At 36.9% G+C, this 14,798-nt stretch overlaps 1 pseudogene; it reads right to left on the bottom strand.

Moving 5' to 3' along the window:
* Nucleotides 1-374: 374 nt before the first annotated feature.
* Nucleotides 375-14,798, bottom strand: part of LOC120235987 — a 39,208-nt pseudogene continuing 24,784 nt past the window's right edge.

Raw genomic sequence — 14,798 nt, forward strand, 5'->3', positions numbered from 1 at the left:
ATATATATATATAATTCAGCCTTTAAAGAGAAAGAAATCCTGCCATTTGTGAAAACATGGATGAACCTGGTGGACTTCATGCTATGTGAAATAAGCCAGACACAGAAAGATAAATACTGCCTAATCTCACTTATATGAGGAACCTATTATAGTCAAGTTCACAGAGGCAGGGAGTTGCATCTGGTGTTTACGATGGGGTGAACACAGGGAGAAATAGATGTTGGGAGATAAATAGGGAGATGCTGGAGACGTAATATACAGCATGGTGATTATAATTAATAGAATCATATTGTATACTTGATTTTTTTCCAGTTTGAAAGTAGTCATTCATTAACTGACCTGACTGCAAAAATAATCATGGCGGATACTTTAGTTCATCCTTCTATAAGCCTAGTGATCTGGTCTTCCTTGTTGCCAGCATCTCAACCTTCTACAAAAGGGATAGTGTTTTTATTCATTTTCGTTCATGGAGAAAATCATTTGAAGGGCCATAAGAAGTTGTTTGCTTCTTTGAAATGTTTTCCAACTGTGTAGATCTTGTGAATCAGATCCTCCATGCAGATGATGCCATATTTACTAAGAGACTGAGGGATGTATGATCTGTCAGAGCAATTCACTTCTTGTTGCTTTTGCCATAACCACTCTTATAGATCATTTCATTTACAGACTTCAGGTATAGGTATCACCTTGCTAAATATGGTTCCACAATCTTTTGCATGTTAGCTGAAGCCTTGTTGAGCTTAGCAAAGGTGCCATTGAAGATCTGGTGAAGACAAAGAATCTGCAATAGATTTCAAACCTTTGGGCTGACACCACTGATATTTCTGATCCTGGGGACAAGGGCCTATTTGGGTTCTGCAGGTACATAGAAGTTGCGAGCTTTTCTTGCCATTCTAGCCATTCAGATCTCAGTTCTGTACATCTGCCTACGTTCCTTGTGGTAATGTCTAGCTTTTTCATAGATAAGCTTCCTCCTTGCCTTTCAAAGTATCTTTGGGCAAACTTCTTTCTCAGATGCTTGATCTCAACTCTGCGAAATTCTTTCCCTTTTTCTTAAGGGTCTCTGGCATAGCAGGAACCTTCTTGTTCTTTTCTGCATCCTCTATGGTTCCACCCAGGAAAAAAGAAAAGACTATAATTGAATTTGCTAAGAAGGGAGACTTTAAGAACTGTCACCACAAAAGGAGAAGGAAGAAGGAGGAGAATAAGAGGAGAAGGAGGAAGAAGAAAGAAAATGGTAATTATGTGAGATGATGGAAATGTTCACAGGCTTGATTGGGGGAATCATTTCAAAATGTATATGTATATCAAAATACCAAGTCATTCACCTTAAGTATATACAAATTTTATTTGTTAATTATACCTTAATAAAGCTGAAAAGATTGTAAACCAGTCTTGCTAAATTTCTCCCCCTTGCTGGCTTTAAAGAAACAAGTAATAATGTCACGTTGTGATCTACACTCAGGGCAGCGTTTTGTCAACAACTGGCAAGAAACTAGGCTTTCAAGGCTCTACAAAAAAATGAATTCTACCAACAACCACACACGTTTGGAAGTGTATGATCCTCAAGTATCTGACCATAGGCCGTACAACTTTGTGAGATCCTGAAGCAGAGCACCTAGTGAAGCACAGCCCAAACTCCTACCAGTAGAAACTGTAAGATTTAAAAAAAAAAAAAAATGTGTGTAGTGTTAAATACTACATTTGTGGCATTATTGTCACATAACAGTAGATAACTACTGAACTAAGACATTGAATCGTAGAGAGTGGTCCATTAATGGGCTTCATGGAGTAAAAGAAACACCTCACTAACCCACCAATGTTTGTTCTTAGATTCACTGCTCATGGAAGAGGGGCTTTTACTTTCCTCAGTTTCTCAGATATAATTTGCTACTGTTATCTGTAATGAGAATGATTACACTTTTTATTACATCTGGATACAATGATATTTTATAGCTATCAGAGAAGATATTGAATCAAGCCATTCTCCAAACACAAAGCACAACAAAAAGAAGAGTGAGAAACCAGATAAATTATAGCGTCTCCCTTCATTAGGCAGTAATTAAGCATTAGACTAGAAAATGCTTTCAAAAAAATGACCAGAGTCATCCCAGGAGACATTTTTGCCAAAATAATTTGAGTGGTACCAATATTTATAATTAGTTTATAATTTATAATTAATAACCCCACTCTACATACTATTTTGTTTCTCCTCTTAACATATTTTAGTCCGATACGGGAATACAAGTTAAATCATTCTGGAAATCTTTAAGTCTATGGCTCTAGGTATTTGAAAATATTCAAAAGAAGATTTCACAACTTTTAAAGGGCATTATGGTCATTTTTGCTAAATAAAAATGAGCCCTCAAGAAAACACTATTTTTGGGTGACAAAGTGATAATGAAAGAAATGTGCTTAAAATGGACAACAAATATGCCTTTCAAACTGAAATGATTAAATAAAGATATGCCCGTGGAAGTGATTGAAACTAGAGAAGTGCTGAAATTCAGGGCTGTGCTCAGAACATCTAAACTGGAATAGCTTTAGCAATGTCTGCCAGGAAAATCAAACTTCATTTAAAAATTTTTCTTAGAATTTCTTCATGTCAGTGACATTCTGTGTGTGAGGGCTCCTTTAGCATACAATCTAACAGAAGCTGTGTACAGCTGATTGGGGAAAGAATACCATGGTTTACTCTGGTATTTTAAAATGTGCTATCCTCTCCTTGTGTTCTGAATATTTCTGCTCATGGAAATGTGATTTTTTTAACAAGAGCATTTCTTTATGACATTTTAGATCTCAGACATTCAACTTGCCCTACTAAGCCCAAGCAAAGGGCTTTTAAAAGAGTAAGTGAAAAGAAAATGGGGCTCCAAAGTAATGTGACTGGAAGTGGTTTCTTTGACAATGAAAGGAAAGAATCAATGGGTCACAATTACTCCCTGAACATAAAGGCAAAAGGACTGAAGGAAAAAATGTGTCTGTGTATGAGACTTCACATCCATCTTGTAGTTTTCTTAGTGGTATAGATTTTTATTATTACGTTTATGGTTTTAAGTCTGCAGTTACTTTTTATACTTACATTTTTTCCTATGAAAGCAAGTGATGAATTTCACAGAATTTGATCAGTTCTTGGATAAGCCTGGAGAAGCAGGCTTCTTTTCTTTACAATGTGATAGTGGATGTTCATTTCCTTACAAAAATCTCAAGAGGCTTCTATGATGATCTCATTGACCTGTTTTCACACACTCCAAAAGATGAACAATGGGAAAAGATGACAAGAATATTTTTACTATTGGTTGAAATATTATTGAGCAACCGAAAACTTAGAAATTAGACCCTTATACATTTGTAAGAGAATAAAATTGAACCCTGTCTTAAGTCAGCGTTTGGCCAAAAAGTTTGTTTCAATTAATTTTACTGTTATGAATCCACCTCCCTACTCACACCCACAATTTACTACTTCCCTTAACATGAATAATATCCTGATAGATGAAATGTTTAAACTTTAGCAGTGCTTTAACATTATGCATAAAATGTGAGAGACTATATGCACAATTTTTGTGGAGAATTTTTTAATCAGGAGGCTATACCAGAAAGCATAAGAGAAGGCGTAATATTTTATTCTTTTAAAATGTAGCATTTTTACAGGAAAAGATACCACAAATGCAATAGGAGGAAAATGATAGATTTGGAAAAGATATTTGCAATTCAGAGGTTAATAACTATAAAAATCCTCTTATAAATTGATAAGGCAACAAAATCCTCAACTAGAAAGTGGGCTAAAACATGAGGTAGCAATTTAGAGAAGCAAATACAAGTGGCCAGAAGCATTTGAAAAGATGTTTGAATTTAATTGCTATCAGAAAAACAAATGCAAATTAAATGTTTAGAAGATCGATTAATAATCATCATGGTGTCCAAAGTTAAAAGACCTGAAATACTTGTCTATGTTCAGCCAGAAAGGAAATGTGGAGTTACAGACTTTTTGAAAAGCAAACTACCAACATTGAACACAACACACACACACACGCACACATTTACTGAAAGAGAATGCCCACTGCCCTCCAAAGTCTATTTTTTCTCCTCTTCCTTGGCATGTGGTTAGATTGCATTTTCCTGCCTCGTGTGATGGAATTCTGGCCAATGACTGAGCAGTATCAGTATGTGCCTGTATTAGTGCTGTTATAACAAAATTTGTGCTGCTATAACAAAATATCACACAGACTGGGTGGCTTATGCAACAGACTTTTTCAGCTTTATTGTGGAATGATTGACAAATAATCATTGTATATATTTAAGGTGTACAGTGTGACGTTTTGATGTAAAACATCCCTGATGTTATCTAAACCTAATTATCTCCCAAAGATTCCACTTCCAAATACAGTAAGATTGGTGGTTTTTTTTTTTAATGTTTTATTTATTTCTGAGAGAGAGAGAGAGACAGTGTGAGCAGGGGAGGGTCAGAGAGAGAGATAGACACAGAATCTGAAGCAGGCTCCAGGCTCTGAGCTGACTGTCAGCACAGAGCCCGACGCAGGGCCTGAACCCACAAACCGTGAGATCATGACCTGAGCCGAAGTCAGATGCTTAACCGACTGGATCACTCAGGCGCCCCAAATACAGTAGGCTTGGGAATTAGGAATATAACATACGAATTGGGTAGGGGGTCACAGTCAATCCCTAACAGTACCCCTGCTAAGCTTGGTCTATATAAACCTCCCACATGTGGGATGTGCTGGTCTATGCTCTTTTCTCCTTCCAGCTGCTAGTATGATAAGCTGGGGAGCCCCAAAGAGGGAAGAGTTTGAGTCACACAGTCTAGCCAACAGCAACTGATACATGCTTTGGCTTAGCAATTTCCCTCTTTGGCATCTATTCTGAAGAGTGAAAAACACTAACGTGTATGGAAATATATTCAAGGATAATTATTGTGGCATTGTTCACAGTTATTAGAATTTTTAAAAATGAAACAAATAGAATGACTGAATATGAACAGGATTGAACAAATTATGATAAATCCATACCTTAAAATATTTTGTGTTTTTTAAAGTTTACTTATTAAGTTTAATAAATAAAGGGAGAGAGAGAGTTGGGGAGGAACAGAGAGAGAGTGAGAGAATACCAGCATGGAGCCCGACTCGGGGCTCAGGGTTCAATCTCACAAACTCATGATATCATAACCTGAGCTGTAACCAAGGGTCAAGGGCACCCAGGTGCCCCACTTTAGAATGTTTTGAAGTCATTAAAAATAACAAGATCACACCACTTGACTTGAAAAGATTTCTAAGAACTTCTGTTGAAGGAGAAGAGCACAATATAAAAATCATATTTACTGTCATCCCATTTTACACTTGATCTTAGCCAAAAGGCCGAGAAGCGATACTGTCATCCCATTTTAGTCAACTAATCAAAGACCTAAAAAATCTCACATATGTGTATGTTCACATAGATACATATGCTCATTTAATATAACACTTTTAAGTAAAAATGGAAAATAAAATTAAAGATAATATGCTAAAATATGCATGACTATGCTTTATATCATTGTGTGTGCATTTATGTACATTTATATTCAACAGATGTTTATATATTATATTAAATAAATCAGTAACTAAGATGTAACTGACACACATATATATACGTATTTTAAATGTTTATTTATTTTTGAGAGAGAGAAAGAGAGCAAGGGGGGAGGGGCAGATGGAGAGGGGGACAGAGGATCTGAAGCAGACTCTGCAGCAATAGCAGAGAGCTTGATGGAGGGCTCGAACTCACAAACCATGAGATCATAACCTGAGCCAAAGGTGAACACTTAACTGATTGAGCCGCCCAGGTGCCCCACATATATACATTTAAAATAGTTCTCCCTATACTACATGAGAAACTCTTTCTCCCTCACTAAGCCTCTGTTTAATTTTATTAAAATGATATTTGTACAGGAAACTTCCCCTTGGTATTAGAATTGTATTTGGTTAATCACTGATTCATAGAAATTGTCTTCATGCATAAATAAATAAGAACCAGCAGAAAAAATACAAATACACAAGAAGTACATTTAAAAACTACTACATACTTCCCATGCTCTCATCTAAAAATGTTAGGCAAGAATATTTAGCTTTGGTTTTGTAGAGAATATTCTTCATTTCAAAAGAAACCTGAGTAAGTAAGCATTTGCCAAGAACAGATATAATTCTTCCACATACAAATTATTCACCAAGACAAAGAGCTTAAGGCAAGAAGTAGTAATGAGACTGAGGTTTTTGTTTCAGTTTTTTTTTTTTTTTTTTTTTAATTTGGGCACATGCCCAGAAGGTATAGGCCAAAGGTTTAATGACTTCAGATGCAACTCTGGTTGAACAGATTACTTGGGACTCTAAAGTGTCCTTCGTTAAAATTTTTATCAGCCACTGCTGCACAAACAATTTTCCTTTAACAAAGAGAGGGAAGATAAACTCTCTGACTGCAAACTTCACTGGCCACATAAAAGGCCAAGAGCAGTTACATGCTAAGGCAAGACCAAAGTATCAACAGAAGCTAAAGATGGTGGCCAGTTTATCACCAATGGCCTACCTAATGTTTTTTGTTTTTTTTTTCCTACTAAATTTTGAAGACAGATAAATGATAGATGCAAAATCACATGCCTGTCCTAGTATTTTCTATTTTCCATGTTGGTCACTCTTCTAAAACTTACAAGGCTGTCTCAGTTCAAGCTACTATAACAAAAATACCATAGACTGTGTAGCTTAAACAACAGACATTTATTTCTCACAGTTCTGGAAGTTGGGAAGTTCAAGATCAAGGTGCTTGAAGATTCAATTTCTCCTGAGGGTCTTCTTCTTGATTTGCAGATGTCAGTCTTCTTACTGTATCCTCACATGATTGAAAGAGCAGAGACTAGTCTCCTGCTTTTTTATAAGGACACTAATCCCATCATGGGTATTTCACCCTCAAGACCTCTTGTAAACCTAATTACTTCCCAAAGGCCCCACCTCTTAAAATCACTTCAACATATGGATGTGGGAGGGCAGACATAAACATGCGGCTCATAGCAAGGGCTATATTTAATCTGTTTTATATATCAAGTAATATATAGTACTTGATTACAAGTAATACATATCTGTTAGATATGTTATTTATTTGGGCACCTGGGTGGCTCAGTTGGTTAAGCATTTGACACTTGATTTTGGCTCCGATTATGATTTCATTGTTCATGGGTTTGAGTGCTGGGTCAGGACTGACAATCTGGTGCCTTCTTGGGATTCTCTTTCTCCTGCTCTCCCTGCCCCTCCCCAACTCACACTCCCTTTAATTCTCTCTTTGTCTCAAAAGAAATAAATAAAACTTAAAAAAAAAAAAAAGGATGTGAAACCACAGGTAATTGTGTATCCCAGCAATTAAGAGTAAAAACACTGTGGAAAAAAAAAAAAAGAGTAAAAACACTGTGGAAGTATATCACTTTTTGTTTCAGTTTTAGGTTTCAGAAACTTGAGCTATAACTCGTGAGATAAGTGACCAGAATGCAGTATTGGAGATATTGGGAGAGTCTGGAAATTACTTGAGGGACTGATGTGTGTCAATACTCATATGTGATCATTTCCTTAATGTGTGCCAGTATTCATACACCTGTACGCTTAGACTCATTCAGAAACATCAAGCCTCAATTCAACACCATAAAATAAAAAAGATGGCAAGGGAATTTAAATATTAGGGGTCTTATCTACAATAATTTGAATGATTTTTATTTGGTATTTATTTTGTGCTAATGATTTTTTTTTTTAACAAATAGTTTATTGTCAAATTAGTTTCCACATAACACCCAGTGCTCATCCCCACAAGTGCCCTCCTCCATGCCCATCCCTCCTCCCCCCTACATCCATCAGTCCTCAGTTTTTGTCAGCATTCAAGAGTCTCTCATGGTTTGCCTCTCTCCCTTTCCCCCACCATTTCCCCCCTTCTTCTCCCCCTTGTTCCTCAGTTAAGTTCCTCCTAATCCTCCTATACGTGCAAACATATGATATTCGTCCTTCTCTGCCTGACTTATTTCGCTTGTGCTAATGATATTTTCTTTTAATGTTTGATATTACCAAATATCAATATCAGGTGAATACTATTTTCACATGTCACTGATATATGCATATGTATATATATTTATAAATATATATTATTATGTACCATAAATACATAATGAATATATGTTCATATGTTATTATGTGTAATAAAAGTAGAGTTTATTATTGTAAACCAATATGTTGTGACAATATTTATATATTAGCATTTATAATATATAATATACATTGCATATAATATATTAATATATATTAAAATATATAAAACATTATTGAAAACATACATAGGGAGAGAAAATATAAAATCTTGTCACATATTTTGGTTTATAATAATAATAAGTTATTATTCTTTTATTATGATGTTTTCTTTTTTTATAACAGCTTTATTGAGACATAATTTATATACCATAAAATCATCCTTTTAAAGTGTACACTTCAATGGTTTTTAATATAGTCACAGAACTGTGTAAATACCACTAATTTTTGAGCATGATTATCATACCCAAAAATGAACTCTATACTCATGGTCAGAATCCTTTCTTACTTATTAAAGAAAACCTCTGAAAGTTTTAGTATAGCCACATCACAAAAAATAATTAACTTTTTATAGACATGGTCACGTATTATGATTTTAAAATATTAGAGTATGATGCAACATGCAGAATAACTTGCATTTTGGCGAATTTCCAAGAATCCACAGGAATGCTGTTCTTTTTCTCCAACACTGAAGATTCGTGTCTGTCGGGAATACGGAAATCCTATCCCTCAGTAAAGAGACATGCAGCAGAGCCTCCAGTTGACCTACAATGACCGTACAGCATGACTAAGGGAAAAACTTTTTGTTGAACCATTAAGATTTATGGTTGCTTGTTATCCAGCTTAACTAAGCCCTCCTGATCACCATAGTCATAAACCGTGGTTTACATGGTTTATGGTTTTTGAAAACCATAAAAACAATAGCCCAGCTAACAAAAATGAGGGAAGGAGAGGAAGTGAGAGGAAACTGTCACGAGCTGAGAAAGAAGGAAATGGAATCTGTTTTAAAGATGAAATACGTAGTTGAAAATAAGAGCACCAATTCTTAAGTTTTTCGTTATTACTTGAAAATAACTAGGGGCGCCTGGGTGGCTCAGTTGGTTAAACATCTGACTTCGGCTCAGGTCATGATCTCACAGTTTGTGAGTTCGAGTCCCACGTTGGGCTGGCTCTGTGCTGATAGTTCAGAGCCAGGCGCCTCCTTCGGATTCTGTGTCTTCCTCTCCCTGCTCCTCCCCAGCTCATGCTCTGTCTCCCTCTTTCTCTCTCAAAAATAAATAAGCATTAAAAAAATTTTTTTAAACAAAGAAAATAACTGCAGTTAGATTTTTTCACTATTAGTGACAGACACAAATGCTATCAAAGCTTAATAAAACATGTATTAACAGATAATAGAGAAGATCACAAAATCAAAGAAAGGAAACAATTGGCATCAGAAGAACAGTAATTGGAAAAGCTTCAGGGAACAGGATAGCCAAGATTCATGAACAGTTTCTTGGAAGCACCACATTCTCATCAAATCAGCTTTGACTATTCCCTGTCTTAGCGTTAAGATTCAAGATTCAAATACCTGGGAAAATGCATTGATTTGTATCTGTTAAATAAGCCCTAATCTCCTAGCCAAGATCTGTTAGGACACCTTGATCGACACTCCTTCCCAGAGTGCATGCAAGAGGGCTGGCTTGTTCTCCAAGTTAGAACAGCAGCAAAAGGAGGAGGACATGTTTACTACAATAATAAGGAAACTATTTTACAAGTAAATACTTCATATATAAAATAAGTTCTCTGTACAGCAAATATTTCAGTTTCATTTCAATTTTATTGAAAAAAATAAATAACTTTAAGGGAAAATTTTATGTGTAGTGTAATCTCATCTTTAAAAACATACGTATGGTGGAGGAACCTGACCAATAATCTCAGCAGGTAATCAGGATCAATATCAACCATGATAAATTGTGTTGATAATATGGAGCCTGGCGTGAGGAAAGTAACAGTTTCCATCTATGCTCTTCCTCCCCCAAACCAACAAATCAGGTTTAATCATGAGAAAAACAGCACACAAATCCCAGTAAAAGGATATGCTACAAAATATCTTATCAGTATTGCTCAAAACTGTCAAGGTCACCCAGGGGCAGCTGAGTGACTCAGTCAGTAAAGCATGTGACTTCAGCTCAGGTCACGATCTCACTGTTCATGAGTTCAAGACCTGTGTCGAGCTCTGTGCTGACAGCTCAGAGCCTGGAACCTGCTTTGGATTCTGTGTCTCCCTCTCTCTGTTCCTCCCCTGCTTGTGCTCTGTCTCTCTCTCTCTCTCTCTCTCTCTCAAAAATAAATAGACATTAAAAAAATTTTTAAATAAAAAACATTTTTAAAAATTTTCAAGTTCATCTAAAACAAAGAAAATCTGGAAAACTGTCATGCTGAAGAGGAGCCTAAGGAGATATGACACTTAAATGTAATGTGGTTTCCTGAATAGGATCCTGGGACAGAAAAATGACATTGGGAATAAAACTAAGGAAATGTGAATAATGAACTACTTCTCTGTAAATAGAAAAATGCTGTAAAAATTAGAACATATTTTAAAAAAGGACATTTGAATCACTTTATTATTCTATCTGTACATATCCATTAAAGATAGCTGAAAATAAGTTAACCAACCTCCCTATAGTGACTATCTTTATATCATTATTTTTAGCTCCTATGCTTCCCTAACCTACACACACACACACACACACACACACACACACACACACACACCATATATTCATGTGTGCATGTTTCCGTGTATACACTGCTAGTTATAATCTTGATCGGGACATCTTTTGGATCTCAACATATCTTTGGTGGGGAATACATAATTGATGATACTAGTACAAAGTGCCATAAGAATATGATTTTAGTGTCATATAACTTATTTGATGAATGTTTATAGATGAATGTTTATAGACTGACTACTCCATGACACTGTTGTAGGTACTATAGGCTCATAGGTGAAGACAACATGAACATGTCCTGTTGTCAAGGAGTTTACGATACATTAAGGGAAGCAGACATTAGCAAATATAAACACTATGAGTTTTGAAATAAAGCACAATTTGTCCAAAGATTGTACCCTGTCCTTACGTTTATTGTGGCACCTATCACATTTTATCTCACTTGTGAAGTCACGTATTTATCAACGTCCAACTACACATAAGTACATAGTGGAAAACCCTCAGTATGTTTGTGGAAACATTGTGTTCATTTTTTGTTCACTTCATTTGTTGAATAATTAAATGAAGCTGACAACTGTGATGGCTGATTTGCCTTTATGACCCTGAAGAGATCCGTGGCCAATTAACATACATACAGCTGGTTTCGATTCTATTCCATGGTCCCAGTAAGTCTGGCACAATTTTGCCTTCACTTTGTTTCAGTGGCTCCTTATCAAAGGCTATGGAACCCACCATCCCAGGTTAGCAGGGACTCTCCTTCTAGCAATGAAAGCCCCCCACATCCTTGAAGAAGCCCCAGTCCTGGGGCACTCGGGTGGCTCAGTTGGTTAAGTGTCTCACTTCAGCTCAGGTCATGATCTCCTGGTTCATGGGTTCAAGCCCTGCAGCAGGCTCTGTGCTGACAGCTCCGAGCCTGCAGCCTGCTTTGGATTCTGTCTCTCCCTTTCTCTGCCCCTCCCCTGCTCACTTGTGAGTGCTCTCTCTCTCTCTCTCTCTCTCTCTCTCTCTCTCAAAAGTAAATAAATAAAAAGAAAAAAGAAAAGTCCCAGTCCTGTAACAACCCAAATGGTGGTCACTCTAGAGAATCATGGAGCATATTTATCTCTTTCATATTAAAAAACAACAACAACAACACCCTTTAAGAATAAAGTGATTCACCGGCTGTCAATAAAGACTCAGCATTTACCATATGCATCTTATGGTAGACTTCACCATGGTAGCCCTCACAGAAGTCTATGAGGTAAGTACCATCATCAACTCCACCTGATACATGATGAAAGTAAGCACAGAATATTAAGATATGGAGCTGGATTTCAAGCTGAGGTTTGTAAAAAACTGGGATTAAGTTCATGGCCACAACATTTAAATGCAGTTTAATAGCAAATCATGCTGTTACCGAGGTTTTATTTTTTCCCAATTCTCAGAAACTTCCAGCTCCCCCAAGACAAAAATACTTTTTAGACATTCCCTGCCCCGGTGATGGGGGTGGGGAGCAGTTAGCCAAGGCCAAAGCTGCAGATCTACAGATCTGCTCTGAGAAATTAGTTTTCTCATAATAAATATGTGGGAAGCTTCTTCAGTCTTGTTGTACTGAAAGTTAATCAGTTTAGAGGAAACCTGACCATTGCACTCCTGAGACAAATTGTTTGTTTGTTTGTTTGTTTGTGTAGCTTACAATTAGCTTGCCTCTGTGACTCATTCTGGCTGAAGTAGCTTTCTCCAAGTGTCTGATTTAGACATTTATAGTCCTTCAGATTCCATGGGCTCGGGTGAGCTTTTCCAGACAGGTTAGCGATTTCAAGTTTGGCAAGCACTTTGGCTTTTCAGTCTGTTTTGAGTGAAAATCAATTTACACTCTTTGCAAACATGTGACAGCATAAATCAGGCAATTGAGTTCACTCTTAAAACACAATAGGGGCTTGTTTCATTTTGCTGAGGAGATAGACAAAACACTTTCTACTAGTTTCAAACATATCCCTGTCATACTGTGGCCATTTGACAAGCACACAGATCCACCACCCTCAATTCAATAGATGATCAACCCAGAAGCAAGAGAGGTTGGATTAGCTATTGAGTACAGCACACAGGAAGGCAGAGGTAGAGTCAGGTCCAGAATTCACAGGTTCTAAATCCACGGAGCATTCTGGAGATTAAGGGGCTTTATGCCTCTCTGTAGCACTCCTGTGTTGAGGTTTGACAACATCTTTTGTTTTAACTCACCTATTCAGAAAGTCTTCCCATTCAGATATGTTTTCATTAAAGATGGTCTGAAAAAAGGGCAGCTTTTAATGAAAACTAAAACATTGGGTGCTATAAAACTAATTTAGAATGGAATAAACTGGAAAATAAAGGACCTGCTTACAATTACACTATTTATGTTTTAAATGGCAAATAATTCTAGTGACTGGTGAACTATTGATGTATTGTGGTTTAAGAAACAAAACAACACATAGTACAAAATAGAATAGGAATTGAGAGTTGATCATTTTTTATTTTTGTGTCGGGAACACTAATAGTAAACTTAAGAGAATATTCTGCCATTTAAAACTAAAAATCACTAAAAAAAAATATGATTTTTGGGCTCTCCGAATTTACTTGCAAATTCTTTGTTTATGTCACCTCTTGGCTAAATATATACATTCTGAAACCATGAGCTATCAGCCTTTCAGTACTTCAAAAAGTAATTATTCTGACTTTCTTTCTGCTCTTTCTTAGCTAGATTTTATCAAAGTAGGCCTGCGTTTTTCATTACAGTAGACTAAATTCTGGTAGATTTTAATGATGTATCCCCAAACATCAGGAAAATCATGTACCTTTTGTGTGGGCTGTGGGTTTTGCTTTCTTACAATATTGTGTTTTAACCTGTCAGCATCCTCAGTATGGACTGTGAGCTGAGCTTTTCTTTTGGTCAAACTGCTTACATTGAGGGCAAAACCCTGGAAACAGAGTTCTCGACTGAATGAGGGCCCACGTAGTTTTGCTGTGATACTGAATCACTGTGACCACTTTTTCGAAAATGGAAACCTTTGACTTAGAAGAGCATTATTCTAACATCTGGGCTAGCCCAGAGCCCAGCTCCTCCTGACTCTGCTGCCTGTCCAAATCTTTTTGAAGAACTGTGACTGAACTCTTGTTACATAAAAGTTGGTCAGTTCTGTAGCAGACATGTCAGGGTGACCCCTCTTAATTTAGTAGAAATCAAAAGAATTTTAAATTGATATTGGGAGCCTGATGATAGATGAAACTTTTAGAAGGGCAATGGCATTTAGTTTAGAACAGCATTTCACTTTAGCAATTCCTATCCTTTCAGACCTGAGCTATTTGCATATTCATCTCCATCACCACATCCTGATTCTAAAAGGCTAAGAGTTACACAGACACAGTGGGATAAACTCCAAAAGCATGCAAGTACCTTTGTAATTTAACCCAAGGGTAAACCTTGAGTGAGATGATTGGGAACAGTTTAAAATATCTCCACATGTTTTCTAAACCTGAGGTCCCATAGAGTATCTCCCAGATGTAGCAGACATGTGTAAAATTTATGTCAGCCCAGAAACTTTTGAAAACTATTTTTGTATTTTAAGATAGCTTTCCACGTTATAATTTCCTCCTCTTCTACTTTTTGGCCAAAATCTCACCCTTCTGTCTCCTCTGCAGGTGAAGGGCAGTCATGTGACAACAATCCCCATGAACCCAGACACGATCTTCCCTGCAGCTGAGATAGCAACGCCAGGAGTGGAGCTTGCACACAGGTGGAGGAATGTGACTCAGGGACATTGAAGGGTCAGATGTAGCAGGGACAGAGGTCCTGGCAGTAACTTCCCAACGTTCAAGTCTTACCCTCCCAGCAAAGGGCCGCCACGTATCTGTGGAGCTGGTATTATTCCTACAAGCGATCCAGGGGCATAATAGTGGAGCTTCCGGGTCTAACTCGGGACCCTCACAGAGATTATGTCAAGTGCAGAGTATGACTTAAATG

This window comes from Hyaena hyaena, unplaced genomic scaffold (assembly GCF_003009895.1).
Source record: "Hyaena hyaena isolate Hyena2069 unplaced genomic scaffold, ASM300989v1 scaffold_143, whole genome shotgun sequence".
Classification (NCBI taxonomy): domain Eukaryota; kingdom Metazoa; phylum Chordata; class Mammalia; order Carnivora; family Hyaenidae; genus Hyaena; species Hyaena hyaena.